Consider the following 25,649-nt stretch of genomic DNA (forward strand, 5'->3'; position numbering starts at 1 on the left):
AATTCCCTCAAGATTTATCCATTGTGTCACAAATGACAAGAGTTCATTTTTTTAATGACTGAATATTTCAGTGTGTGTGTATGTGTATGTATGTGCATCACATTTTCTTTATCTATCAGTAGACACTTAGGTTCTCTCCATATCTTGGCTATTGTAATAATGCTGCAATGAACAAAGGGGTGCATATATCTTTTCAAGTTAGTGTTTTTGTTTTCTTTGGACAAATATCCAGAAGTGGAATTGCTCGATAATATTGTAGTTCCAGCTTCAATTTTTTGAGGAATGTTCATGTTGTTTTCCATAGTGTCTGTACCAATTTACATTCCCAATGTATTAATTACAGTGCACAAGTTCCCTTTTCTCCATATCTTTTTGAACACTTGTTATCTCTTGCCTTCTTGTAATAAGCATTCTAACAGGTGTGAGGTGATAATCCCATTGTGGTTCTGATTTGCATTCCCTGATTAGGGATATTTAGCACCTTTTTGTGTACTTGTTGGCCATCTGTATGTCTTCTCTGGAAAAATGTCTAGTCAGATCTCTGCCCATTTAATCAAAATGTTCTCTTTTTATTTTGCTACTGAATTAAATAAATTTTTATGTATTTTGGATACTAACCCCTTATCAGATATATGATTTGCAATTATTTTCTTCCATTCGGTAGGTTGCCTTTTCATTTTGTTGATGGTTTCTTTGCTGTGCAGAAACTTTTTAATTTGATGTAGACTCATTTGTTTATTTTTGCTTTTGTTTCCCTTGTCTGAGGAGACATATATAGGAAGATATTGCTAAGAACAATGTCAAGGAATTTACTGTGTATGTTTTCTTGTGGGAGTTTTATGGTTTCAGGTGGGCATTCTCATCTTATTTCAGATCTTAGAGGAAAAGCTTTCAGTTTTCCATTATTGACCACAGTGTTGCTGTTGGTTTTTCATACGTAACTTTTATTATGTTGTGGTAGTTTTCATCTATTCCTAGTTTGTTGAGAGTTTTTATCATGAAATAGTGTTGAATTGCCAGATATATTTTCGGTATCAGTGAAAATAATCGTGTGTTTTCTTTCCCTTCATTCTGTTATTGTGGTGTAACACAATCAGTTTTCATATTTTGAGTCATCCCTGCATTTCAAGAATAAACCCATTTGGTTATGCTGTATAATCCTTTTAATATGCTGATGAATTCAGTTCTCTAGTATTTTGTTAAGGGTTTCTACATCCATATTCACAAGAAATATTAGTCTGTAGTTTTGGGGGGTTTTTTTGGTTTTTTTTAACTTGCAGTACCATTCTCAGGCTTTGGCGTCAGGTAATGTGGCCTCATAGAATAGGTTAGGATGTGGTCCTTTCTTTTCAATTTTTTGGAAAATTTTGAGAAGTGGTATTGGTTTTCTTTGAATGTTTAGTAGCATTCACCAGTGAAGCCATCAGATCAAGAGGTTTTCTTAACTGGCAGATTTGTAATTACTGATTCAGTCTTCTTACTAGTTAGGGGAATATTTGGATTTTCTATTTCTTCATAGTTTAGTTTTGGCAGGTTTTGTGTTTCTAGTAATTTGTCCATTTTGTCTCAGTTATCCAATTTGTTGGTGTACAATTTTTTTTATAGTACTCTCTTATTCTTTTTATTTCTATAGAATTGGTGTTAATGTCCCTGCTATCATTTCTGATTTAGTTATTTGAGTCTTCTCTTTCTTTCTTAATCCATCTAGTTAAACCTTGTCAATTTTGCTGAAATTTTGAAGAACCAGTTATGGAGTCATTGATTTTCTCTATTGTTTTTCTAACCTCTATTTCATTTATCTTTGCTGTAATCTTTTTTGTGTATGTGTGTGTGTTTTTATATTTTTATTATTTTTTAAACATTTTTATTGAGTTATAGTCATTTTACAATGTTGTGTCAAATTCCAGTGTAGAGCACAATTTTTCAGTTATACATGAACATACATACATTCATTGTCACATTCTCTTTCACTGTGAGCCACCACAAGATCCTGTATATATTTCCCTGCTCTATACAGTACAATCTTGTTTATCTATTCTACATTTTGAAATCCCAGTCCCTTCCCACCCCCTGCCCCCCTGGCAACCACAAGTTTGTATTCTATGTCTATGAGTCTGTTTCTGTTTTGTATTTATGTTTTTTGTTTTTGGGGGTTTTTTTTAGATTCCGCATATGAGCGATCTCATATGGTATTTTTCTTTCTCTTTCTGTCTTACTTCACTTAGAATGACATTCTCCAGTAACATCCATGTTGCTGCAAATGGCGTTATGTTGTCAGTTTTTATAGCTGAATAGTATTCTCTTTGCTGTAATCTTTATTACTTCCTTCCTTCTGATAGCTTTGGGTTTAATTTGTTCACCTTTTTCTAGTTTCTTAAGTTATAAAGTTAGGATATTGATTTGAGATGTTTCATGATTTTTAATGTAAGCATTTAAGGCTATAAAATTTCCCCTTAGCACTGCTGTCACAGCATCCCATAAGTTTGGTGTGTTGTATGTTCATTTTCATTCGTCTGTAAGTATTTTCTAATTTCTTTTATGATACCTTCTTTGATCCATTGTTTGTTCCAAAGTGTGGTTTCATTTCCATAGGTTTGTGTTTTGTTTTGTTTTTTTTTTCTGTTACTGATTTCTAACTTTATCCTGTCTCATTTGGGGAATATAGTTTTTATGATACCTATCTTTTTAGTGTATTGAGACTTAACTGGTGGCCTAACTTATGGTCGACCCTAGAAAATGTCCATGTGCACTGGAGAAGAATTTTATGCTATTGCTTTTAGGTAGACCAGTCTATAGATCTAGTTGGTTTATTGTGTTAAGTATTCTATTTCCTTCCCTATCTTCTGTCTAGTGGCTCTATCCATTATTGGATGGGGTATTGAAGTCTTCATCTATATTATGGTAGAACTCTCTATTTCTACCATCCATTCTGTCAGCTTTTTCTTCATATAGCTTGCTGACCTGTTAGTACACACGTAAATGTTTATAATTATTATATCTTCTCACTGTATTGAGCTTCTTATTACTATATAATGTCTTTCTTTGTGTTATAAATTATTTTTATTTAAAATTGGTTTTGTCTGCTATTAGTATATCCACCTTTGCTCTCCTTTGGTTACTATTTTCATGGAATATCTTTTCGTATTCTTTTACTTTTAATACATTTGTGTCTTTGAATCTGAAGGGAGTCTTTTGTGACTTGCACATGGGTTAACCATGTGTTTGTATCCATTCTGCTAATTTTGTCTTTTGATTGAAGAGTTTAATCCATTTATATTTAAAATAATTACTGATAAGAAAAGACTTCTTTCATTTTGCTATTTGTTGTCATTATGCCTTACAGCTTTTCTGCCTCTCATTTCCTGCATTACTGCCTTCTTTTGTGTTAATTTCAGTTTTTTGTAATACATGTTTAAATACCTTTCTCATTTTCCTTTTTTAAATTCTATAGCTATTTTTCTTTGTGTCTGCCATGGGGATTACATTTAATTCCTAAAGTTATATACTCTAATTTGAATCTATACCTGCTAAACTTCAATAACATACATAAACTCTGCTCCTTTGTATCTCTGTCCCCACCCCATCAATTGTTGATGTCACAAAATTACATCCTTATACATTTTGTACCGCAAGACAGTAGTTTCTGTGCTGAGGATCAACCGGAGGTGTAAACTTGAGGTCGTCTTAGGTCTATCTTCTGAATTTTTGCCTGTGCATGTATGGTCGCTTTCTAATTTCCCCTTTATATGAAGTTGTTTTTGAATATTCTTGTCCTTATCTGTTTTCCCATGGGAAACGTGAAAAATAAAGGGGGGAGAAAATGAGTGCTGGCCCTTTAAATCCCTTGGCAGTCACTCTGGCAGAGGAAAAGGACTTGCAACAATGAGGGGAGGTGCAAAAACAGTGGCCCTCAGAGCCACCTCTTTGCCTCATTCCTGCATAAGGAATTTTATTCTGTCACATGGCTTCATCCATTCTTCATAAAGCGTGCTTTTTCATATGTGGCAGTCCCCATTCAGTTTTAGAAATATAAGCTACTTATTTTTACAGAAAGGCATTTCACACAAGGAACTAGATGTTAGCCAAAGGAATGAATGTGTAATAATGGAATGTCATGAGTGAGAGAAACTCTTCTTTCTCTCAGTGCTGGAAGGGCACTTCAGACCTTAACACATAAATTATTTCTACCAATTTTACCTCTGGCTTACTGGTGCCTAAGTTGTTATGATTATCCAATAGAAGGCAAAGCCGTCAATGTTCCATTTCTTACTACCCAGGAATGCAGTGCATTCTCATGTATAATATTATCACTGAGATTAAGAATTGGGTTGTCCTATTTCAGGCACTCACTATCCTCCACTGTGATAAAACACACATGAATACCCATAATGGAATGTGCAAAGGGGGAAATTCTGTGCTGGTTGCATTACTCTGGTTGCACAGGGAGAGCACTGTGGACTGAGCTTGTAGGACTCAAGCCAAGAACTGGCAGTAGCCCATGAGACATCCTCACTTAACACAACACATCCCCACCCCGCCCCTGTGATGGGTCTGCCAGCATGATTTTTAAATTTCTTGGTGTAAGAGACTCTTAAGATTTTTGTTATTGAATATATATTTTAATTCATTTTCCTTTTTTTTTTTTAAGTTATCTTTATTTTACTAGAATATGCATTGGAGTCAGTCATTCTGGGTTGATTTCAGGGTATTTAGTATATTCTTTCAATATGTGATTTCAAGTTGGCTTTTATTTCAGTATGGTTTTCTTCAATGATTATTTTTTAGTATTTGTTCTGGTTTTTTTTTTTTTCAGTTGCTTTGGTTTTCTTCTTCAGGAATTTACACACACACATATACACTTTGTGGATATATTATATCACTTTCTCTTAAATTCTTTTTCATTTCTTTCATGTTTTTAAGTTAAGATTTTCCTCTCTTTCATTGTATGTTTCTCTTTATGATATTTATTAACTAATGCATTTCTTCTACTTCAGTCTCCATTTCTAAAATATTACTTCTTTTATTGCTAACTTCCTTTGGTTTTATAAGCTGCATTTTCAAATATTCTTGTTTTCTTTTTTCCAATAATATGATTTCTGAGTTATTTTGATTCTGATTTAAGTTGTTCTTTTATATCTTTTATGATTCTATTAATTTCTTTTATCTTTTATCTTGTTTGTTCAGAATAGGAGAATATAGTTTTTATTTCATGGCATGTTCTGGCTTTTTTTCATTATTTGAAAGAATGTTATTCTGATCCTAGTTTTCCTATTTTTCTGATACTAATTTTTAATGAGTTTGACTTCTCTTGTATTGCTTGTATTTCAGCGAGATGAGTTTGCATGTACTAGAAGGGAGGATGGTCAGTGTAGATTTCCTAGCTTCAGGATTCTGGAGCTCCCTCTTCTGTCATTTATTTGAATTGTGAAAAAATACTGTGCTTTGTGAGATAGGCTGTCACCTTTCCCTTTCTTTCCTTTGTCCCTGTTGTTCCTGTTTAACTTGGGGGCTGTCCTAGAAGTGAGACCTGAGCCCGGAATCGAGTTCACCCCAGCATTATCTGATTTAACGAGGTCCCCTGTCCCTCACCTACAAAGGAGCCTCGCAGTTTGGACTGCTGTCCTCTGGGAGATATATCTGCAGTGCAGAAAAGACAAAGCACTTCTAGTAATATCCAAATCATATGTAATCAATAAGGAAAAGAAAACTACCCAGTAAAATAATGTGCAAAAGTTAAAAATGGGCAGCCTACATTTGCAGCAACATGGATAGATCTGGAGATCAACATTCTAAGTGAAGTAAGCCAGAAAGAGAAAGAAAAATACAGTATGATATCACTCATATGTGGAATCTAAAAAAAAAAAAAGACACATGTGAACTTTTTACAAAACAGAAACAGATTCAGACATAGAAAACAAACTTATGGTTACTGGGGGAAAGGGGTTGGGAAGGAACAAATTGGAAGTTCAACATTTGCTGATGCTAACTACTGTATGTAGGATAGATAAACAAGTTTATACTGTATAGCACAGGGAACTATATTCAATATCTTGTAGTAATCTCTAGTGAAAAAGAATATGGAAAGGAATATATGTATGTATATGTATGACTGAAATATTATGCTGTACACCAGAAATTGACCCACCATTGTAAACTGACTATACCTCAAAAAGGGGGAGGGGGGATTTTTTAAAGCAGGCAATCTATAGAGGAAGAAACCTGGATGTCAAATAAACATATGAAAAGGTGCTTCATCTCACCAGAAATTGAAAATGCTAATTAAAACATAAAAATAGAGGATCATCTCCTTCAGTATTGAGGACATTATAATAAGCTAATATAATAATTACCAAAAATTTAAAAAAGAATCAAATCTCAGCTTCTGTTAAAGAACAACCATCACCTCATAGGTCCTCTGACAAAGATAGTCAGAAAAAAAAGAAATCGGATAAAAAGAGAAAATTACATCTCTTGTGCTCTCTCTCTCTGGTCTCTGGACCTTTGCTTATACTTCCCACATACTGGAATATTCTCTATCCACCTCTTTATGTAGCTAATTCCTACTCATCTCTCAGGTCTTACCTTAATTTTCATCAGTGTCAAGAAAACATCTGACTCCCCATAGACTGAGATAGATGCCCCTGCTGTCTGTCCTTGGCATTTTATACTTTCTCTACCATAGCGTTTTTCAAACATTGCTGTGATGGTCAGTTTTATGGGTCACCTTGGCTAGGTTATAGTGCTAAGTTATTGAATAAGACCCTAATTGAGATGTTGCTGTCAAGGCAGTTTATAGATCTGGTTAGCACCTACAATTAGTTGACTTTATGTTGAGGAGATTATCTTCCATAATCAGCACAGACCTCTTCCAAGTAGTTGAAAGGCCTTAAGAGCAGAACCCAAGTTACCCTGAGTAATAAGAAATTCCACCTGTGAACTGCAGTGTCACTTTCTGCTTGAGAATGTCCGGCCTTCCTTTCTTGACTGCCTGCCTGCCTGCCCTAGGAGTTTTGGAGTTGACTAGCCACCCTCACAATTGTATAAGCCAATTCCTTGCAATAAATCTCTCAACCCACCCACCCCCATATATTCTATATACAAACATATAAACATATTCATATATATATGAATATCTCCTGCTGGTTTTATTTCTCTGGTGGAACACTACCTGGTACAACTACTATATCAAATTATATAATTATATGTTTTCTTTCACATCAGATTATAGTACCATTAAAACAGGAATGGTGTCTGTCTTACTTACCTTTGTGTTTCTAGTGCCTAGAATATAGTATATTCTCAAAATATTATTGAATGATTGAATGAATTTCCTATTAAGATTAAAGAGTATATGAGGCCCAATATAAAAATCCTCAGTCCAGCTATAGGGAACCCTCCTTAGTACAGTATAGGATTAAAGAAGGAAGAGGCTAAAAGACTTCTAGATGCTTTGGGGAAATTCTGTCAAATGCCAATAGTAACAGTTCGGTCTTTGGAGAAATTCTTCTGATAAGTCACTGGAGTATTTATCCAGTTTTCAAAGTTGTACCAAAGATTGAGAGAAATAAAGCTGTTTCTAGGAGGCAGTGATTTATGTACCAAAAAGGAAGTTTCAAACAAACACTACTGGTATAGTTCGATGGCAATACATTTTGATATTTAAAGGAAATGTAAATATTGATATATCTAGTAGCCCATAATCACATACTCTAGGAGTCTTATTCCATTTTTAAATCCAATGAAACAAGAAAACAGAGTTTCATCTGATTCAGCACAAGAGATGCTACAAAAACCTAATAGGACAACAGCAGAAGAATGAGTCAGAATGTTGGCCTTTATTAAAGAACAGATATTACCTTGTAGATATTTTTTTAAGCCAGAAAAAAAAAATCTGATGGCAAGAGAGAATGATATCAAAACTTTTAAAGGGTGCTAAATATTGAAGTTTTAAAAAAGAAAAATTCCTGAACTGTGCCATAAACGTGTGTTTCACCTCGCCCCCACCCCAAAAAAGACTGAAGGCTTATTACATCAGTATCATCTGAGTATTGATAAAAATATTGTTTATCTTTATCACTCTATGCCAATTGAATCTGAATCTGCAGAAGTCAGTTCTGAGTACTGAATAGTTGCTAAGCTTCCCAGGTGATTCTGATGCACAGCCAGTTTGGGGAACTAGCTCTAAACTGTCAAAGTCTTCACAATATATCCTTTTCCTTCATCTCACTAGTCAAGGTCAGCTGCCTATGAGAAGCTTTCTATGATTCTTTTACTTACTAGCAAAGTGTCTGTGCTTCCTTTTATCCACTAATTTCTTATCTTAATATGGCATTTAATCAGAGTGTGTTATCTTGTAGAACCATGAAATTGAGCTAGGAGAAGAATGGAGAAGAAGCAACAAAATATTTTAGTTCTCTCCACATTGGATATTTAGATTCCACTTACTTACATTCAGTCAAGTATTCTCTCAGAACAACACACATATTAATATTCAAATGCAAATCTGTATGTAACCCACATTCCTGGCATGAAAGATCCTAGGATACAGTTTTCAGGGAGGGTACCACAGCTCACTTAGATTGATTGACTAAGTATTTTCCTACTGATATGCCTGACATGTAATTCTTGACCCAAAGTTTTAGACGGAGTTGAATTAATACTGAGAACCTAGGCTTAGAGCAAAGATCTAGGTTCAAATCCCAGCTGTACCACTCATGTGATTTTAGAGAAGTTGCATGACCTTTCTACTTCTAGATTTCCTCATCGTAAAGTGAAAATACAATATCTCATATGGAATAATAACAAGAAGAATAACTAATAATAATTGGATGCTATGCTAAATGGAAGATGAAGGGCAAAAGTAAATGAATAGTTTCTCATCCATTAAAGAAATGTTGGTGATCATACAACTACAACAGCTTCTAATCACAAAAGGACAACCATGAGTATTATATCTCCAAACTTATGGTTCTAGTTAAAAAAAAAAAAATTCATAATCAGATCAAAGGAAAAACATTAAGATCTGGATATCATCAATTCAAAAATCAGTAATACCATTATATTATAAACTACTGACCTGAAGTTGAAGAAGATACCTTCTGCAGCAGGTTATATTTTCCAGCAGTGGTTGCAATAACATTTCCCATCCGAAATTTTTTGTTTTTTAGAATCTTACCATATTTCCATCAAGAGATGGCATTTATGTCCCTCCTCTTAAACTGGATGGACCTTTGTGACTTGCTCAATAAACATGGAGTACAGCAGATGCGACACTATGAGACTTCAGAGACTGGGTTGTAAAAGGCAGCACTGCTTCTGCCTACCCCTAATTCTTGGATTCTTGCCCTTGGAATCCAACTATTAAGCCACAAGAAAGCCCAGGAGACATGGAGCGACTCATGCAGAGTAAAGCCAAGGGCTCCTAGTGTGCAGCCCCAGCTGAGCTCCCAACCAGCAGCCAACACCAACCAGCTGAGTGAGCCATCATGGAAATGGGTCTTCTAGCCCTCAGTCAAGCCACCTGATGCTGCACAGAGTAGACACAAGCCTTCCCTGCCCAGCCCTGAATAAGTTACAGATTTCTAACCCAAATAATTGAATGTTTTTGTTTAAAGCCACTAAGTTTTGGAATAGTTTGTTATGTAGCAATAGATTACTCGAAAATTGCCTAATTCAATAAAATATGTTATATCAACACCAAGTCAACCTTTCTTAAATTAACTTGTGTTGTTAGAATGGAGTATTTGGACACCTACTTAAATTAAGAATGTTATTCAAGATAGTGTTAGGACTCCTGCTTGGAATTTATAAAATGGATATATTTACTTAAGTTTGGAAAAAATGTATGTTGAAATATGTTCATTACAGTGCTATTTCTAATAGCAAGGAAAAAAAGAAAGGCAACAGTGTAAATGCTCATTAGTAGGTAAAATAAACTGGTACATCTATATATGTAATGCTATACAGGCACTAAAAAGAAGATAAAGATCTAAATGTGCTGACCTAATTTTAAGTGAAAAATGAAAATTACAAAATTGCATATAGGATGATCCTATCTGTGTTAAAATATATAACAGATACTTCACTTATATAGTTGTATAAAGAGAAACATTTCTGGAAGGAGAAATTAATAAGAAACTGTTAACAATGACAACTTCTGGGGTTATGGGATTGTGAAATTGAATTGGGAAATAGGAGCTTCTATTTCCCTTTCCACATTCTCTGTACTTTTAAATTTCCTTGTTTGAGTTTGGGTTTTATAATAAAAATACTTTAAGATGCATAAAAACAATACAGGTTTGCAACAATATCAAAATTACTTTTCAAGTTTTCTTTAGAACAGTTCCTTCCCTGAGGGGCATGTGTAGGTGTTGAAAGTGCATTTGTCCTCCCTCAGTGATCATACTGGTTCATGACAGCTGTCACTCATGGAGCCATTGACTCAGACTCCAGTGCAGGCAGCCATGGCTTTCATCTGGAATAGTAAAACTCTTTTTAAAAAAGTAAGCAATTTCACCAAGTTCTATTTCACTGTATGAATCTGAAGAACCATGAGTACAAGAATAAAACAGCCTTTGCCTTTAAATTTCCCACAATAATGCTAAGTGTTCCCAATAGTATACAGTTACCTTTGTATTCAGTATGTATTGAGAATAAATTAAAGGATATCAGAGAAAGTAGGATCCTACACAGGGGTAATATTAGGAGTAGTAAAGGGATTAGGGAATTAATCACAAAACTATGATAATTAAATGAGTTATTTGAGATTTAAGCTAATCACAAGATGTAGCACATCTAGCACCCAGATCTTGGTTTCTTCTCTATACTAGTTCCTGTTCTTCGTTCAAGCCTCAGCATTAGTGCCAGTTCCTCTAGGAACTGGCCTTTCTGACCACCAAGGTGGTTAAATCCCTCACTATATGCCCTATAGCTCCATACACTTTCCTTCTATAATGCTCATCACACAGACTGAAGCTGCTTGAAGGCAGGACCGTGACTTTCTTCTTTGCTTTTCCATTCCTAGCACATAACGCTGTAAACAGCACTAGTGGTTACTCTCTCTGTTTCTATATAACATTCTCTAATAAAGTGTAGCAGGAATCCTTGGAGAAATAGGTGATTCTAGGGTTGGGGCAGAGAAAATACAAGATAGGTCTGGAGCATCTTGTAGTGCTATAAAGTAAGGAGGTGCTCAAGTGTCCAAAGTGTGGGGTGAACTTAGTGATTCTCATCTGTCAGACAGAATATGAAAAGGGAAAAATAGTAACTTTGTAACAGAAGAAACTGGGAAGACACTACTTTAACCAAGTGATCAAGTTAACAACACCAGTAGTAAATTTTGACATCAAGGACTCTCTGATATGATGCAATGAAAAAGGGACCTCTCTTCTGGGATATTCCATGGTAACCTTTATGTAATCATGAGAAAACCTCAGATAACCCATATTCGGAGCAGTGTAAGAAGTATCTGACCAGTATATTTATAGTGTCAAGGTCATGAAAAAAATGAGGAAGGACTAAAAAGCTGAGGAGACTAAGGAGACGTGACAACTAAAAGCAACATGGGGGCAATGTCAACAACCAAGCAGCATAAGACATTCCTTCTCTTTATCCCCCATTTTAGTCAACAAATTCGTCACCCATACACAAACCAAATTGCCTTAGTCGGTCTTTTGGGTCCTAGGACCTCACCCTAAGGGACCCAGAAGCAGTCTCACCCACCATTGCAGCTGGTAAGAAACAGACAAAACTCCATACAGGCTGCAGAACAAGTGAAACCAGTGAAACTGCCTAGACCCCTTTGTCAGGCAAAGATTGAAGGGGTGCTGACCAAGCAGACATTCACACGTGAGAGAGAACGTGTAGAAGTCTAGCCTTCCTGGAGAGAGACTCAAGCATGCCTTGGGAGGGGAAAAAAGGGAAAGAAAAATATGAATTTGGTTGCTATGGAGGCAATAAGAGAAGCCTTCGCTTTGCTGCCTTCCTTGTCACTTGTACCTTTTAGTGTCGGAACTTTGAATCTTTGAAAGAATTCATAAAGGAAAAGATCGATAAGTAGGAAACTTCCATAAAAGAACCAACTAATCATGGTGAAAATGAAAACAGCAGGGAAAGTATTTGTCTCAAATGTTAGAGAAATGAAATATTGTGTATAAAATATAAAATATGTAGTCTAATGTGTACAAATATCATAAAGGCCCAGTTAATGGCAAATGACATAAACAGAATGACATGCTGATAGTAAGCAAACAGGGGGAAGTGTTCAGGCTGCAACAAAATTCAGATTAAAGGACAAAGTACATTTTTACATCAATTAACTTGGCAAAGAAGATGTAATAATATTAGTGCCATTGTTTACAGTGAAATTGATGAATACCTTTGACAGTTATAAAGCAGGAACTCAGCAGTATGTATTGAGAATCATAAAAACATTCACACCCTTTGACCCAGTAATTTGATTCACTGTAATTTAAACTGAGGAGATAATTCAAAAGGAGGGCAAATCCTCCTTTGTGTATGAGGCCCTTTATTGTAGCCTTCTCTGAAATAGCAGAAATTGAGAACAACCTAAATGTCCAACAATCGGAACAGTGAAAACAGTGAAGTAAATTGCAGTACATTAACTGCATGGAATATTCTGCATCTCCAACAATAATTATGGAGAATATGAGATACAGCAAGGAGTTGTTCAAAACACTGTTTTCGTAAAACAAAATATCCAGTTATATAGATGTTTTGATTGTAACTCTGTAAAACATACCAGAATACAGACAAGGACTATGAGGGAGGAGAGAAAAATAGATTGTGTTTGCTCCTGCTTCTTCTCTTCCAAATATGAAGTTGGCAAAGTTTCTTTTTTGACATCTACACATTCCTCTAACTTCATTGCTACCTCATTTTCATAGTGCCTTTTACCCATTTACTGAGGATTCATGCTGCTCCAGGGTACCCATGACACTTAGAAAGGCAACAGGTAAATTTATTTATTAATTATTGAGGCTTTATTTTGTATTCAGCACTGAGATACAATCATAATTAAGACCCCTCCCCTCTGTCCAGTGAGCTCACAGTTTACACACAGGTGAATAGGGAGATATTTACAATACAGTATAGGAGTTCAAAAAATGGTAGAGGAAAAAAAGGAAACTAAGTGGGAATCAGAGCCTTTAGGAGTTAAATATTTTATCTCTTTAAAGGGATTTTACATTTAAAAGGGGCTCAGGGAATTTGCTTTAGTTATTCTACTTCCTTCCACTTCACATATTTCCCTCTTTCTGGCTCCTCCCCTAGAGATATAAAAATGCTCAATCTCTCTTCCATGGCAAAATTAAGTTTTGTCTTCACACTCCCCTTTTATCATCTGTCCAATAACTCTCCTCCCTTTTTACTCACAATCCCATATGTCTTGTTTCTAATTCCATACTGACCAGTTACTGCTTAGAACACTGCCATTCAAGTTAGTTGTGATAATTAAAACCACAAGAAAAGACAGATTGCAAAGGAAAATATAGAGCTCATGCAATCCAGGTGGAGGAGATAGAAACTGCACAGGGAAGGATGGACTCAGTGTGTCCCCGACCAGACAGCAATCCAGTGTGTCTAGGGCATGGTGAACACAGTGGGGAATGGCAGGAATCAAACCTGGAGATGTGGGCAGGAGCTCCCCCCCACCCCATGCAGGTAGTGCCTATTGGTCTGAGAGTTTGCACTTTATCCAAAGTGCAAATGGGATGGCATGGGAAGCCATGGAGTGGAGACACATCTCTGCTATTTCTTCTCTCCCCTCTATACTATTTGCACAGAATCTTCATGAACCCTGATCCTCATGGCAATAATAGGAAATAAGTAGATTAGGTGACAATGCCTATATGACAGGTGAAAAAACTGAGATTTGACCAAGACAACATGACTAGTAAGTGAAAGGAGAGTGGTAAATGGGAAGACTAATTGGCTTTGGAACTCCAGAGATAAAAGTTATGCCCCTTTCTTTGACAGTAATCCATGTAGATGACCTTTCCCTCTTGGCCTGTTGCTTCACCTGAGAACATAGTTCTGGAGGGATCCTCTCAGCTCTCTGCTATGAAATGTTAATATTTCTGCATTTCCCTTCAGTCTCCTCACCGGAGAAACTTACTAACACTGATGACCTGGCCACAAACCAGACCACTTTAATCACAAAAATGTGGAGACGAGAGTGGAACTTGGGTATCAGCATTTTGCAAAGATACCATGAAATTGCAGTGAGAATCCAACATTGAAAACCAATGTAATAGAAGTCCCTGAGGCGCAGGCATGAATGAGGGCCACCCAGATCTGCTCTGCCCCTCCCTCTGCATCCTCCATCACCTACTGCTCAGGTGCCTCCTCTCTGTCCTAGGGCTGCTCCTGAAGCTGCAGTCAGGCCAGGCCCCTTCACTGCTTTCCACAGTATTTACTACCACTCTCTGTTGACAGCCCTAATGGATTCTGCAGATTAAACAATCCCAGCAATCTTGAACTGTCCTGGGATTAGCCTGTCACATAATGGCAGAAGCTTCCCTTGCAACTGGTTCTAATTGAATAATTTTCTCTAAATTCCACCCCCTCCTTTCCTGCAGAAGCCCAGACTCTTAAGACAAATGGAGGTAAGCAAAGGCTGCCTCTAATGGGATGAAGGAAGAGAAATCAGCTGTCCAAATGGAGTCATTGTCAGAGCAGCTGCTATATTAAGTGAGAGACACTGAAAGCTTCAAATCCTTCTTATAAACTAGCCAATCCTGGTGGGGAGGTGCAGCTAAGAGCCCTGCAGAACCCAGGCTGCATGCTCCAGGTTGGGATTTTCAAATAGGACAGGAGGTGATGGGGGTGCTCCTCTTCCCTGTTCACTTCCTATATCCTTCTTCTTCCTCCCCTTCTCCCCTGCTCTGTCCTTGTGTCTGAAAAGATTCCTAGGAACATTATTCCTACTCAGTTTAAGAGAGAAGTTCTCTCCCAAACCCATTCTCTGGCCTCAAGTGTCTTCCACTAGTAGAGGATCTGAGATTAAGATGCCTGATACCACCAGGCACTGATGCCTTCGTGGGAACAAGGATTCTGTGGAATCGTTGACCAGGGAATACTTTCAATGTCCATAAACTTCCATCAAGAGAGATACTTCACAGGGTATCTTCTTTATCCATTATTAGTTCACTCATTCAATATATATTTATTTTCAACACAAACAAGGTGAATCCCATGTTTCTTCTACAGGTTGTGTACAGCCCAGCAGCAGAGATAAATATATGCACATGGCAGGACACTCTCTGTAGCTGCAGCTGAGACGCCACAGAGATGGCACTGACAAGATTCTCTTGTCAATATACTCAGGTTCGTGGTCATTTGGTCAGTTGTGACCAAATCACTTGCAAAAAGGAGACTTCTGGGAGGAAAGACAATTGGACAGTGGCCATTGCCCTGGTTAATGATCAAACAATTTGGATAGACTAGGGCTGTCCTGGTCAAGGCCAGAAAGCAGGAAAAAAGTCATGGCAATGAGAATGGTGTATAAGCACCCAGGAGTGACTGGGCTCCAAGGTCTTGGCTAGCAGGAAGAAATGTTGCTTATGGAAATCCTGTGCTGCTGGAAACAGGAAAATCCAAAATTAGCAACATATGTGAACACTGGGGAAAATGAAGAGTATAACTCAGAGCTGTTGCAGGAGCATCTTAAAATTGAATCTCAGAGTAGAAACCTACTGTGACTTAGGAACAAGACATCAGAGGCTCCCCAGTGCCTGGAACTGTGAGTTACAACCAAGCCAGCCCTACTCCCCAAGAGGAAAGAGCATGCAACACACCTAGGAACATTACTCATGCCTAGTCTTCTAGTTGAGAAAAACAGTTATGGTGACTCACTTTTAAATTATGTTTCCTAATGAGAATGCAGCAGAATGATTAATTATGTTGTCACAAAAACAGGGAGAGAACCACCAGCCTAATAGATAAAGTCCACTTAGCAAGGCATGCAGAGCCCCTTAAAATTAATTTCAGTCTACCTTTAGCCTCCTCTCCAGCTTCTGGCCAGTTTTCTCCATAATACCCATTCTGTTCAACAGACCTATGTGGTTTGGTTGAAATTGGTTCTCCCTCCGCCAGCTGTAAGGGTGGGTATAATAGATTTTAAACCGTTACAAATTCTTACAGATCTTTCCATCAAGATGTAGGGACTTGCTTTGACCAATATAAGGTAAAAGAAATTATGTGCATGAGAACATGCCCCAGCTGGCTGGGTGGAGAGGACACACAGAAGAGAACTGAGGCAGCCCAGACAATCGGCAGTTGTAGAACTGACACCAGACAGGACCAGATGGCCCTGAGCTGACTTGCCAAGTGACCCTAAATGTAAGCATGAGCCCAGGCAACACCACACAGAAGAGAGTGAGCCATCCCAGCTGAGCTCTGCCCAAATTCCTGACCCACAGAATCATGAAATAATAAATTGCGTGGTTTTGAGACACTAAATTCTGGAGTATTTTGCCACAGAGCCAAGGCTAATGGAAAGAGTGGGCAAAGCCAATCAGGGTAAATTCTTCCCTCCTGTCACAGTTGATGCAGAATACAGGCCAAGTGATCAGTGCAGGCTCAGGGGTGGTCCGATCAGTGAGAACCTCAAGGCCTTGGCTGGGGATACCTGGTCAAAGTTGCTCCTCCCTTCTCTGCATAGTGCGCTATGAGGTGAAGCTGGAACCATGCAGCCATTTTGCCACCTTAACAGGAGCCAGCCCGAGACCAAACCCTTACATGAGAACGCTCCACAAATGCAGAGAAATGGAGTCAGAGCCTTGATTCAATGTCTCTGTCAAACTGCACTGGAGCCTCACGTCTTCTCTAGACTTATAATTTTAGGAGTCATAAAACTTTTGGTTATTTAGGACATTTGACCTCGAAGTTGCTTATTTGCAATTGGAAGTGTCAAACTGATCCACTCTCAAAGCTCTATACCTGTTGTCATGTTCACTTCACCCATGAAACCCTGTTTTTAAAACAAAACCTTAATTAAATACAAGCATCAAAGGAAAGAGAATGTGTTTAATTCAGGAGTGGGCAACCCAGAATTCTGAGAGCAACTTTTTAATCCTGTATTTGATCCCTAGGGCTGCTGTACAAAAGGACCACTAAATGGGTGACTTACAGCAACAGATCTTTATGGTCTCCTAGATGTGGAGGCTAAAAACTCAGGCATCAATGTGTCAGCAGCACCCTGCTCCCTCTGAAACCTGTAGGGGAATCCTTCCTTGCCTCTTCCTGGCCTCTGCTGGTTTGCTGGCATCTCTGGTGGTCTTTGGCTTATAGATGCATCATTCCAATCCTCCACCTTCACCTGGCTTCTCATGGTTCTCTCTGTGTCTCTTTCCATCGTGTACCCTCTATGCCCTTCTGTCTGTGTCCAAATTTCTGCTTTCTATAAGGACACCAGTCATATTGGGCTAGTGTCCACCCTAATGTCCTCAGCATAACTCAATTACCTCTCTAAGGACCCTATTTCCAAATAAAGTCACATTCTCTTTAAGACTTATTTAATTTAATTTGCAGAGATCAGCAAACCACAGCATCTCTGCAGAGTCATCAGCAAAAAAGCTCAATGTTATAAGTCACTGTGAACATTGTGGTTGTTTGTTATGCAGCATTATTGTAGTAATAGTTGACTAATAAATTGACGGTGATGATGACGATCTCTGCTTAGAGAAACATTTCTACCTTTGGACTCCCAGCAGGAGGGAGCTCAGAATAGCAGACTATAGAGAAACTACCTAGATACATATGATGTTAATATTTCATTTTCATATAGAAAACTGATACCCAGAGATCAGAATAATCATCCAAAATTTCACAGATTATTCACTGACAGAATTGCAGCTAGCATATGCCTCAGTGGTAGAGGGATCACACATCCCAGTTTGTCCAGGATGGTCCCAGTTGCCACCTGTTGCCAGCAGGTAATAATTACTAGCTCTCCCGTACTCTATCAAAGTGGTCCTGGTTTGAACAAAAAATTATATGATTACCCTACTCAATGGCTAATGTTCATAAAAGTTACTTTGGAAGTTGTCAGTGAAGATGATTTCAGTTATAAGTAAAAGAAAATCCAACTCAAACTGGATTAAATAGTAAAAAGATTTACTAGCTCATGAGGAAGGTGGAAACACCAAAGGCTTGGTTTACTCTGACCTGTCTGAAGCACAAGGCACTTACTCCAAAGGCTGACTCCACTACACTGGGACAAAGTGCATGGTGACAGCCTCCTTCCTTATTTATGCCCCTGTGCCACATGATTCCTCATTCCATTCCCAGAAAAGAAGAAAGAAATCTCTGAGCCCGTATCACCCTTCTCCCCAAAAGCAAAGAAGCTTATTTCTCAGAGGCTCCCAGCAAAGGAATGCTGTTCTCCTTCACCTAATTCTGCCTATATTTCCATCCTATCACTAAAATCTGCAGCCAAAGAATAGGGTCACACTAGTCTGAAACAGAGGTCCATCTCCTGGGACCATGGGTGGACTCAGCTTCAGCCAAGTGGTTGGATGGGCAGGATTGGCATGAACACCCAACAAAAAACAAGGAAATTACCAAGAGAAGGGGAAATGGATGTCAGGGAGTCACCCTCCTATAGATTCACTGTAGAGCTTGTTGTGTTCAAAAGGCAAGTGGGGTGTCTGCCTTTAAGTAATGAGTGCTCCAAAACACAATCCCAGAGAGCAGTAAGCCAGTTATTTCCAGGGTCCCCATCAGGTTGGGAGACTGAACAGCACAGAGGGGCAGAGGGGCATTTCATCTGTACCTACCGTCTTAGTCTAAAAAGTGATTGGCTCAGAGCATCAGATACACCTGGGTTTGAATCCCAGCTCTGCCTCTTACTTTGTAACCAAGTATATACCTTAAGTCTCTATTGGTCTCTGATTCCCACAAGTAACCTGGGGACAATAATGTCTACTTCATCATGTTTTGAGAGAATTAAATAAAGCATTTAAAGTATCTAGAACAGTGCTAAGTACATAGGTAATCAATTTTCTTTCTTTGGGCCTTACTTACTTGTTAGAGAGAACAGAATCAGAACAAAGAAGATATAACAGCCTGAGTCATTGATCTTTACCAAAGAGAAGATCTTATTATCTGGGTTTATGAGTCACAGCTTGCACCTACATCCCCCTGGTTCCTGCTGCAAACATGCTGACTAATTCAGTTTGGCTACCCTTTTTCTTCACTTGGTTGCCTGCCACCTCTGTGTGAGTCTTTCATTAGTGTTTTAATTAATGATGTCATAGTCTTCTTTAAGATCAGATCCGTTTAGAGTCCACAATTTGGTCCCTACAGATCCTAATCCCAAACATTATATGTGAGATTACTTATTTTAACACAAGGTCTGGGAGAAGCTCACTCTAGTCTCCATGAACCTAAACACCTTCTCTCCCCATCCTTCCTCTTGGAGGAGAGGGTGAAGTGAATTTAAGGCTGTGAAATCCTCCCATAAAATCAAAATCACTAGGGAGGCAAGGTTAACATTTTATGCATAGCTAGAGGGCCAAGATTTCATAGACCCCAAATCAAGCAAGCTTCCCTGAACCTCTCACTACCCTCCCCTAAAAGGACATTGCAGTCAAACCTTGTGTGACTTGAATGGTATTTAGAGACCAAGATGAGGGTGCTGGATGTGCTGCATCTTTTGACAAGTTTAAACGTCAAAGAACGCAGCACTGCTTTGTGACTGATTTCCTCATCTCTTTATCCTCATCTTTCCCCTGAACAATATCCTGCCCCGAATCTCTCCAACACACCTTCATTTACTCATTCACTCTTTTATTCAACAATATTTATTGAGCTCCTACCATTTGTCAGGTCTCCTTCTACTTGACACCGGGAATACTGTTTCCATTTAGATGGCCTAGGTGCACAGTGTCTGAAGTGATAGCCCTGCTGACATGTAGGAAACGGATAGGAATTAGTCAGCAAAGAGAGGAGGGATGAGGAACAAGGTAAAGGAAAGGAAAACAAACACATGTGCTCCCCAGAGCATGTGCCCAGGGGGACAGTTAGAGACTCAGAAGAGTTGTGATTCTAATTCTATTGTTTAATCAGATAATATCATTTTATACTTGAGAGTAGCCCCAATCCCTGACCAGTTGTACTCACTCTGGAAGAGAAGGTAGGGGATTTATAAAATCTCCAACGACTCAAACAAATGAAACACCAAACCAATGAGAAAGACAAATCAACTATATATTCTAGAGTAGTTGTGTGTAATTTAAATCAATAAATATATAGAGAGAGAATAACCACCAGTAGTGTTTACAATGCTATGTCCTGGGGATAGAGAAGTATACAAGAAAGACATAAAAGTGTGTCTCATCAAAGTATGATGAGCATTATGGGAGGTAAGTGCATATAGCTGGCTCCATGGCACACACCAGGGGTTTTCACAACTTTGGGAGTAGAGAAGCTTCTAGAGAATGTGGCACTAATGCTGAGGCTTGAAGGGAGAGCAGGAACTAGTATAAAGAAGAAACCAAGGTCTGGGTGCCAGATGTGCTACATCTTGTGATCAACAAGAACTCATGTATTATCATAGTTTTGTGATGAATTCCCTAATGCCCATACTACCCCTAACCTTTCACCTGAACAGGATCCTATCCTGACTCCCTTTAGGACCCTTATTCGGTCACTCAGTTGCTCAGTCGTTCATCCAACAGTTAAGGAAAAGCACTCTGGATTTGAGAACAGCCTGAGGGAAGGCAGGATATGAAAAAGGGTATGGTGTGTGCTCAAGGAACTGAAGGCAATGCCTGATACCTAGAGAGAAAGGAGGAGAAGAAAGAGAGGCAAGAAATGAAGCTGGAGACTTGGGGAAATGCCAGGTCCCATAGCTTACTAGTCATTTGAGGGTTTTTAGGTATTATTCCAAGGGCAGTGGAGACTCATGGAAGGCTGCTAAGCCAGTGAGTGACCAGACCTGGCTTCCTGGCTGCAGTGGGGAGGGTGGATCAGAAGGGTGTAAGGCATTAACTTCTGTAAGACTTAGTGAGTTTAGTTTCCTTCCTGCCTTACAGAATTGAGGGGAGGATTAAATAAAGGAACACATACAAATTTCCTGAAATAATGTTTGACACTTGGTAGTCAATCAGGAAATGTTGGTGCCTTTGTTTAGTACATCAATTCTGAATCTTTTTATCTAATCTCATTTTCTATTCCTCTGATCATATTTTGGAGAAAAAAAATTACCATTTAAACTTTTTGCTACAATTAAAATTGATTACTGTGCTTGACACAGTGAACAAATATGAATAAGATCTGGGCCCTTCTTTAACGCATATACAATGAGCCATTATATGATGTGATATTTAAACTATACTGATGACATGAATCAAATCTCACGGCAAGGACAGAATATCCCTCTCCTCTCTGTCTTTAGCATCAGGCAATATATGTAGCACCGTGGACATCAACACAGACTTCATGACCAAATGACTATGGGCTCTGGGAATTCAGAGGACAAAGCAAGAGGATTCCATGCACTAGAATTTTAATCTCTGAGGATTTCATAAGAGCTCATTGATGACTGTGCCTTTTTTTCATTATATTTTGTTGATTAATATTTGGGATTATTATTGGTATGAAATCCTTTTTGTTTATATTTTTCATAAAAATTTCTTCAGAAAGATTTAGTCACATTTTCAAATTAAAACTTTCCTATCATGAAACACAGTACAGTACACAGTAAAGTAATATGAAAACACCAAATCTATACTGAGATGCATAGTTTAATAATATTACATTCTTAATTATCTGTGGTATTTCCATCTGAGTTACAGAAAATATGAAGCTAATTTCATTCTCTATGCTAACTTTTCACACCACCTACCTACAACCTGGCCACCTAATGCTTAATGGGAATATGGCAAGGTTTTAAAAAAAAAAAATATGTAGGATGGGAAATATCTCATCCAATATTGGAAAATACAATCTGCCACAGTCTTAAGACACCTTTTTCAACTCCAGATAGATAGTTCATAATAAAATGGTATTGCTGACTTTTGAAAGAAGGATGTCTAAGTTGTGTTGTTGTTCCTTTGATTTGATTCTGAAAAAGTATCTTACTAGAACCATCAGTTTGTCTTCTTTCTGGAAATGTAATACTCAATCTACACTCTATTATAATTAGAAGCTGTGGCAGTTGCATGATCACCAATATTTTTGAATGGACAAGAAAAAATTGTTTTTCTATTCACCTTTCATTCAGAATAGCACTAACAATTATCAGCTATTATTATTCCATATGAGACAGTGTACCTCACTTAATGATGAAATCTAGATGTGGAAAAGTGAAACAACCTTTCTAAATCACAATTAAATGTAAACAAAAATGTAGCAATTAAAAAAAATTACACTAGTGTTGCACCTGGGATTTGAACCTAGATCTCTGTTCTAAGCCTAGGTTCTTACTCTTAATTAAAATCTATCTAAAGCTTTGGGTCAAGAACTTCATGCAGGGTTATACATAGTAAAATCCTGTCAAGCTTCAATCTAAGTAAGCTTTGATACCCTTCAAAAAATTGTATCCTAGGATCTTTCATACCAGGGATGTGGGTTACATATAGATATGTATTTGAATATTAGTATGTCTGTTGTTATGTCTGAGCACTAGCAAAGCAAGATCTAAAAATCCAATGTGGAGAGAAGTAAAATATTTTGTTGCTTCTTCTCTCGGCTTTTCCCAATGCAATTTCATGTTTTTACCAGATTAACACACTCTGATTAAATGTCACATTAAGATAAGGGATTAGTAAATAAAAGGAAAAACAGAAATTTTGCTAGTAGAAAAAGAAATCAAATGAAACTTCCTAGAGGAACCTGAACTTGACTAGTTAGATGAAGGAAAAGAAAGATTGTGAAGACTATAACATTTTAGAGTTTGACACTCTAAACTGTTTATACTTCAGAATCACCTAGGGAGCTTAGAAACTACTGAAAGCTCAGACCTGACTACTGGAGGTTCAGATTCATCTGGCATAGAGTGGGGCCTTGGAATATGTCTTTATCAATATGAAGATGATGCTCTTACTAGTCTTCAGACCTCTTGGTAATTTCAGCATTAGGACAAAATTTAGAAAATTTTTATAAACTTAATTTTTAGAATATTTTTAAAGTTTTGATATCACTTTTCTCATCAGATTTTTTTCCCCTTGCTTTCTTTTTTGGGGGACAATACCTAATAAGTAATGTCTGTTCATTAGTAGAAGGCAAGATCCTGATTCATTCTTTTGAAATTAGCATATTATGTTATTGTAATGCCCTTTGTGCTGAATCAGATGCGGTTCTACTTCCATGTTTTCATTAAAAATTTAAAAATGGGTACCACAATAAAGGTGTTAAAAAAAAATAAAGGAACACTAAAAAAATGGGGGGAGGGTACAGCTCTGTGATAGAGTGTATGCTTAGCATGCATGAGTTTGTGAGTTCAATCCCCAGTACCTCCATTAAAAAAAAAACCTAACCCAATCCAGCAATGGGCAGAAGGCCTAAACAAGCAATTCTCCAGTGAAGACATAGAAATGGCCAATAAGCACAGGAAAAAAATGCTCAATGTCACTAATTATCAGAGAAATGCAAATCAAAACTACACTGAGGTATTTCCTCACACTAGTTAGAATGGCCATCATTCAAAAATCCAAAAACGATAAATGCTGGAGACGGTGTTAAGAAAAGGGAACCCTCCTACACTGTTGGTGGGAATGTAGTTTGGTGCAGCCATTATGGAAAACAGTTTGGGGGATTCCTCAAAAAGCTAAAAATAGACATACCACAGGATCCAACAATCCAACTCCTATGCATATATCCAGAGGGAACTCTAATTCAAAAAGATACTTGCACCCCAATGTTCATAGCAGCACTATTTACAATAGCCAAGACGTGGAAACAACCTACATGTTCATCAGCAGACAACTGGATAAAGAAGCTATGGTATATTTCTACAATGGAATACTACTTGGCCATAAAAAATTACAAAATAATGTCATCTGCATCAGCATGGATGGACTTGGAGATCATGATTCTAAGTGAAGTAAGCCAGAAAGAGAATGAAAAACACCATATGATATCACTTATATGTGGGATCTAAACAAAGAAAAAAGAAGACACTAATGAACTCATCTACAAAACAGAAACTGGCTCACAGAGAAAGTAAACAAACTTATGATTTATAGGGGAAAAGGGGTGGGAAGGGATAAACTGGGAGTTTGAGATTTGTAAATATTAACTACTATATACAAAATAGATAAACAACTTTCTTCTGTATAGCACAGGGAACTATATTCAATATCTTGTAGTAACCTATAATGAAAAATAATATGAAAATGAATATATGTATATATATATATGTATGACTGAAACATTATACTGTACACCAGAAATTGACACACTGTAACTGACTATACTTCAATAAGAACAAGAGTAATAATAATAAATAAAAAGTAAACCTATTTACATTCCCTCAAAATAAAAAATATGAAAAAATAAATTTTAAAAAAGAGACTAAAAAAAGTGGAATAAGACTCTTGGTCCTGTGAAGTACTTGATATTTTAATATTTATATTTCCTTAGAATGTTAATATGAATTGCCACTGAACAGGACCAGGAGAATTTGGCTGATATTTTTAGTACAGAAATGACTGCCTCCCAGATCAGTTTTCTTTCTTTCAATGTTTCTACAACTTTAAAACCTGAATGGATACTCCAATGACTTACCAAAAGGATTATTTCTCCCAAAACTGATCTGTTATTATTTGGCATTTTTCAGAACCACCTAGAAATATCTAGAAGGCTTTTAGTTCCTGTATTCCCCAATCCTATAGTGCCCTAAGCAGTGTTCTTCAAAATCGTGTTGAGAATTTTCACGTTGGTCTCCTTATATTCTTTAAACTTTGTAGAAATTCATTCATTCATGCAAAAGTTTTTTTGAGCATATACTATACTCTAAGTACTAAAACAAGGACGAACAAGGCAGCTGTCATTCCTGCTGTAATGGTGCTTACAGTCTGATGTGAAAGAGACAGATAATTATATAATCTGGGTTGTAATTATATCAAGCAGAGGTAGGAATAAACTTTCTCAACAACTCCCCCTTATCCTACCTCATCACCTGCAGAAACCTAGCATCTTTATCTTCCTAGAAAGAGAACAGAAAGGACTTCTTAGCAGCATTTTGGCCAATGAAAATTCCTAAACTTCTGAGACAAAGGTAAAAGGAACAAGTCATCCCAGGTTGACCACAAGGCAAAGCCGGAAAAGGAGAAACCAGCCCTTCTCTAAACTATGGTCTCTGCTCAGCCCTTGGTCTCCTGAGGGAGCCCACTCCTCACATTCTCTTTTTAACTGGAGGTTTGCTGTGGATGGCACTTACTGGTGCTGAAGACAAGTTAGGCATTGATTACTTAAGCCTATTTGACTATGGGATGAAGATGTGCTGTGGACAGCTGACCCAGGGCTGAAGGGTTTCCAAAGGACCTGTAAGATCCTGTGGGTCTTTGATGCCAAAGGATGACTTTGATCTGGACACTTGAAAGCTAACTGATCTTGCATCAGTGCCATGAACCAATTACATATTTGCCTGGAAATGAAACACAGTTTCTACTCATGCACTTAGA

This window comes from Camelus dromedarius, chromosome 12 (genome assembly GCF_036321535.1).
Source record: "Camelus dromedarius isolate mCamDro1 chromosome 12, mCamDro1.pat, whole genome shotgun sequence".
NCBI lineage: Eukaryota > Metazoa > Chordata > Mammalia > Artiodactyla > Camelidae > Camelus > Camelus dromedarius.